The following is a 6,048-nucleotide window of genomic DNA, read 5'->3' on the forward strand; positions in this document are numbered from 1 at the left end:
CACAAATAGCTTAGTTTGATGTTCATATTCGCTGAACCTCAATTTGTTTTTTTGGTCGGTTTAGACGGACAGACCACACATTGCGTTTGGTTGATTTATCTGCTAAGTCTCTTGATTTTGAAATACTTCCCAACTCAGTAGGAAACTGCTATTTACCCTTCATCTGAATTCCTGTGTGTGCGTGTGTTTCCGGACCATTTGAGTTAGTTGCAGACATGTTTTGTTACCCCTTGAAAGTTCAGCAAGTCTTTGCCCAAAACAAAGGCACCGCTTACGTACTTGCAGCCCAAGCATTGCTGTCGAGACAAGGTGCCCCGCTAGCCCCTAGACCTCGTCCTGCCGGGTGGCCCAGCGCCCTTTCCGGGTCAGCCGTGTGCTGCGATTACGCTGTCGCATCTTGAGTTCACTCCCACCTGGAACGGTCCTCAGTCTGTCTTCTGAGGTGCTGACATTTTGGGGAGGGGTGTCAGGTCAGCTTACAGAGTGCTCTTCAGCTCGGGCGGGTCTCCTGTGTCCTCGTGACATTCACAGTTCTGCCCCGAGGGCTCAGCGCTGTTCCCCATCCCTTTCGCTAGAATCCCATCAAGACGTTGTGATGGGGCTGCGTCACTCTCTCCGTGATGTCACGTTGTGCTTCAGGAAAACCGCCTGTGCCTTTCTTCCCTTAAAAACTTAGTAGACATTTACAAGGAGCTGCTTGAGGACCATGTGTATACGCCTCTTCGTTACTAGCTTTCACTCGCGGCTTTAGCGTCTCTTGGTAATTTTCCGGAACCAGTTTTCACGGTGAGAGTTGCAGAGGGATCATTTCCAATCGTCTCGTTCCTCTACCTGACGAGTGTGCGTTCTCCGTTAAGTACGTCTCCCTGTTCCCTGTCTACTTGTTTGTTCATTCATTTATATCGTGCGCATGCGAGGATTCTTACTTTATTCGGGAAGGTATGTGCTACTGTCATTATTTTCCTGCCCACGCTGTCCTGGAATTGGCTGATGGGCGCTGCTTCCGGCCGGTTCTCAAGTCCTCCCACACGTCCCCGTCTTGCTCCTTTCTGGCACAATGATGCTCCAGTCCTGGAGTCACCCCTGGAGCCCTGGATCCTTTGCGTGGAGCCCTGTGGTTAGAAACCAAGGTCTGGGGTTGCATGTGCTCAGTGCTAGTGGGGCATCGTGTCTCAGAGACCCTCTCAGCAAAGGGAGCTCAGAAATAAACGTGCGGGTGCACACGCCCTGCGTTCCTACGTCTCTGCGTGTCCCTATAAATTGCTTAAAACCATGTCACTCCAGCTCCTCCTCAATACGAACCCAGCACCGGGTCCTCTCATACTTCCCGTCGTCGCTCCCCTCCACTCTCTCCCAGGTAAGCAGCATAGCTCTGGTTCTCCTCACCGATTTTATTTGTTCAGCCTTTGAAGGTACAGATTCCTTCTTTCATTGGGGCTGAAAGCCTCAGACCCTGCCCTTCTGACCCTCAGTGGCTGGGCCAGGGCCACCTCACCATCCTCATCCTCTTCCCTGAAGACCCTTGCGGCCGGTGTGGGCATGAACGTCTCCACCAACCAAAGGGAAGGACGAGCTCTTAGTTCCCAAAGTTCCTTCTCCAGAGCTGCTTTAAAATGCAGGTCTCTCGGCCGACTCGGAGATTTGATTCCTTCCTCCCTCCCTCCCTCTCTCTCTTTCTCCCCCCTCCCCTCCTTCCCTCCCTTCCTGTTTAGGGCTGCACCTGCAGCATATGGAGGTTCCCAGGCCAGGGCTTGAATCAGAGCTGCAGTTGCGGACCTCCAGCACAGCCACAGCAACATAAGATCCGAGTTGCGTCTGCGACCTACGCTATAACTCACAGCAATGCCGGATCCTTAACCCACTGAGCAGGGCCAGGGATCAAACCCACATCCTCATCGATACTAATTGGATTGTTTCCACTGAGCTGTGACAGAAACTCCTTGAGATTCTATTTCTCATGGCTGGGGTGGAGTCTAAACCCCGTAGGGTCTGATGTGTGGCCAGGGTGGGGACTGTTGGTCTGCATAATCGTAGCTCCTCTAATAATACGATACTGTGAAGACAAATAAGGATGCTTAGTGGATTTTTGTTTGTTTGTTTTGGGGTGTTTGGGGTTTTTGTTTTTGCACTGAAGATGGCCTAACATTTGTTCATTTGAGGTACGTGGCAAACATTCTGTGTAGTTGTAACGTACAGGTGTGTCGAGACCCGTGTGGAATGGCAGAGTCAAGATTCAAACCCAGGTCTGTCCACGCTGCATCATAGTTAATGACACGGACCCATTGGTCAACAAAACTCCCTTGAGTGTTTAGCCAGATTGCGTCTCGATGTGCCGTAGAAGCAAACCAAGGCCTAGGTAGTAACAGCCATCTAGCCGGGCAAGGTCTGCCCTTTCCGAGTGATGTTTAAGTGGTGTATGTATATTGACTCATATCAGGTGCGACTGAGAAACCACATTGCAATTTAAGCGAGGAAAACTTTTTTACGATTTTTATTTTTTCCAGTATAGTTGGTTTCCAGTGTTCTGTCGATTTCTACTGTACAGCAAAGCGATGCAGTCATCCATCCATATATATATTCCTTAAACTTAATACGAAGCATTGCTCCCTGTAGGAGGGTAGGGTGGTGAGGGTGGGCCGGTACACAGTGAGGAGAGTGCTGGAGGCTGTGGGCATGCCAGGAGGAAGAGCTAGCGCTGCGCTAGGGCACCTCAGGGAGAACCCGCCACCCCACCTGGGATTTGTTGGCAGGGGCCGTGACCATGACTCACTGAATGGCAGAGAGGCTGCTGTGGTTCTGCATCGCTGGAACCTGCCAGAAATCTGCTCTCCAGGCAGCTGGGGAAGAGTTTTCATGGGCGGTACCTCAACAGAGCATCAAGAGGGTGCCGGGGAGGCTGCTGCTGCAGGTACCACTGGCATGGGCACACGGCAGGAGGCGGGCACCAGCAGTGCCACACATGGGGCAGCTGGGGATCCAGGGCCCCGGATCTTTCTGTGGCGTCTCTCTAGTGCCCTCTGCTGACAAAGACTAACAGCGCCCTCTGGCAAAATTATTTCAAGGGCTCAGATCTGTTTTGGCAGAGACGGCAGTGACAGGTGAGCTTGCAACGAGGAGACAGCAAATGGGACACTGACATGTGACTCATTCAGGGCAACAGCTTTATGAGGGCATTATTGCATTATAGATAAAGAAATCCGAGCAAAAATTAAGTAGGTACCAGACATCACACAGAGGAAGTGACGAAGCCAGGACCCCACTTCTGTCCTGTCCCCTGCTCGACCGATAGGAGCAGAGCCAGCAATCCTGCTGTGATTGGGGGTCTCCATTGAAGGAGTCCCCCCACCTTTTGAATGGACAGTTGCATGGCAACAACTGCCTTTGAGTGATGGCACTTTCCTGATTTTAGCAGCTTTTCAAAATTGCCAGATAGGTGTGAACTTCCCGAGGGGCAGACACAATCTTAGCGTGGATTAGAATTAAAACCCTTTGAAACCTCTGGACTTTTTATTTCGGTCAGATATAAACTTACGAACTTTTCTCAAAGCCGAGGGCAATTCGGAGGGTCTGTCTGGTTTGAGACGTGGGTTGAATCCAGGCATCTAATTTCACTGCTCCCCGAACCCTAGAGAACCTGTGGTAACCACATCTTAAACAGAAGCAGTGAAGGGAGTGCAGAAGCAACACAGTTTCAGAAGCAGGAAAGCAAACAGGTGTGATGAGAAAACCAAGACAGCAAGCCCCCGAGCCAGCGGTGAGACTGCCGAGCAGCCGTCCACCAGCCGCTGGCCGCTTGTGGCCCTCCCTCGACTCCAGCACATTTGGGGCAGCCAGGCCTCAGTCTCTGGTGAGAGATTATTCAAAGATGCTTCTCTGGAACCTGTCCAGCTCCAGAGAAAAGCTCTAAGGCTAGTGGCCTCGTGGTTCCCAAGAACGGGCCCCTCAAGTCACCCTCAGCTGTGGCGCGTGTCCCCCGCGGTGCCGTTGCTTTGCCTTGGGGCCCTGGCTTAGTGGAGAGAAGACAACCTCGGACCCCAGGCAGCTGGAAACAGCCCCTGGCAGGGACCAGAAGGATCAAAGCAAAGACGAAGCAGCAGCCAGGAAGGAGCACGGACTCTACAGGGAGAAGAAAACATCTCTTAAAAATCCCTTTTATTAAAAATAAACCAGATGATGATGGTGTAGGGCTGAGACTGATGAAAGCGTTTCAAGACCAAAACTAAAAACTAAAAAAAGGGTGTGCTAACGTGAATGCCTGCACTGCAGGCTTTTGGCTGCGCATCTCATCAACACTTGGATGAGGTTTTTTTGCTCTGAAATGAGGTCGTCGCAAGAGAGGAGACAGACCAGGCTGGGTTTCTGGCCTGGACGCAGACATGCCTGTATGTACCCAGCGGGCATCTCTGCCTGAGACCCGCGGTCCCGAAGTGGCAGTTGCTTGACTGCTGGTGAGACAACCTGGGAGACCAAGTTTTCGCCTGAATGTCTCCGTTTCCTTTGAGCTTTGGAATATCCCCTCGGAGAGGATGGAAGGATACATTCCCTAGAACTGAACGACAGATATGCAAGATTGACCCGGCAAGTCCACTTCCGACACTTGCAAATGAGCAGAGGGCGGTGTCTATATATCATTTGATGCAACATCACTGATGACAGCAGGAAACTGGGAAAACGTGAAGGCCACGGCTGGGGGCTGAAGTTCGTGATGCCCAGCCACACGGGGACACCGCTGCCGTCGGAGAGGCCAAGGAGCTGGCTACGCCCTGGAACACAGCGACCGCCCAGAAATGCAGTTAGAGATGTGTTCTTTCTGCTGCTGTTGGTGTAAAGAGGAGGAAACACACACACACACACACACACACACACACACACACACACGAGTGCTTTTGAATTTATGTAAGATGACCGAAGGATGGAGAGGAGACGGACGATTGGTTGTCTCCGGGGAGGGGATTGAGGTGGGCCGAAGCCAAGGCCAGGGGAGAGATTTTGCATCTTGAACTTGGGTGTGTTGGACCCCCTCCGTAAACCAGCGAGTGAAGCAAGAGGAGGCGTGTATGTGAGTTCGAAGGGCACAGGGCGCTTTGGTGAGGGGCGTCCCTGACCTCCGGATCATGTATGTTTCACATCAGTGGCAGAAGCCACAGGAAGGCAGCGGTTCAGGCCACTGCCTGCATAGACAGTTGAGGCAACACTCCCGAGACCCAGGTCCCCAGAGGCCAGGCTGGCATTCAGGCCTTTCTGAGGACAGCAGTCTCAGCCCTGCTGTGTTCGCTCTTTCCCGCCCACTTCCACCTGGCTTGCTTATGTCATGGTGTGACCGCCACGAGAAAGGAGCAAGGGGCTGAGGCCAGCCTCTCAGGTGACACTGGACCCTGCAGGTGGGCTTGGAAGCCAGTCCTTCCTTGAGAGGACTGAAGCCTCTCAAGACACTGTGACGCTGGAGATTCAGCAAAGACCTGGATTCTTGACCAGCAGAAACCACGAGACAATAAAGGTTTCAATCCACCAAATCCTGGGGGGGCTCGTTACACAGCCATAGATCACTGACGAGGCCCTGACCAACTGCCTATGTGACCCCAGGCAAGTGCCTTAACATCCCTGGGCCTCTGTTGCTTCGTCTGCGAAATGGGCATACTGATGAGAGCCACCTGAAAGGCCTGAAGGCGCCACGGCGCAGGACATGGGGCAGCCCTTGACAGCAAGTGTTTCAAGGGGCTTCTTGGTGAGGCGACAGCACAAGGCATTCCCTGGAAGCCCTTGTTTCTTTTCGCTCTTGGGTAAAACCTTGTGATCAGGGCAGGCAAACCAGCTGGGTGAAGTACAAGCTTCTGAAGTTGTGTGTTTTGTTCATACGTTCTGCAGCTGCAAAAGTTCTCCGTCTCAGGTGTGACAGACACGGAGGCAAAGCCACATAGCATCACCTGCTTCATATACTCCTGCTCTCGCTTTTTTTTTTTTTTCTTTTTGGCCGCCACGCGGCCAGGGATCAGATCTGAGCTGCAGTTTTAACCTGCGCCACAGCTGCAGCAGCACTGGACCCTTTAA

The 6,048-nt window shown here is 52.4% G+C and overlaps 1 protein-coding gene across 3 annotated transcripts in view; it reads left to right on the top strand.

The window, feature by feature from the left end:
• Window positions 1-6,048, top strand: part of NSUN2 (NOP2/Sun RNA methyltransferase family member 2) — a 79,095-nt gene that overhangs the window by 33,870 nt on the left and 39,177 nt on the right. The window lies entirely within an intron of this gene.

The sequence above is a fragment of the Sus scrofa genome, chromosome 16, assembly GCF_000003025.6.
Source record: "Sus scrofa isolate TJ Tabasco breed Duroc chromosome 16, Sscrofa11.1, whole genome shotgun sequence".
NCBI classification, from domain to species: Eukaryota; Metazoa; Chordata; class Mammalia; order Artiodactyla; family Suidae; genus Sus; species Sus scrofa.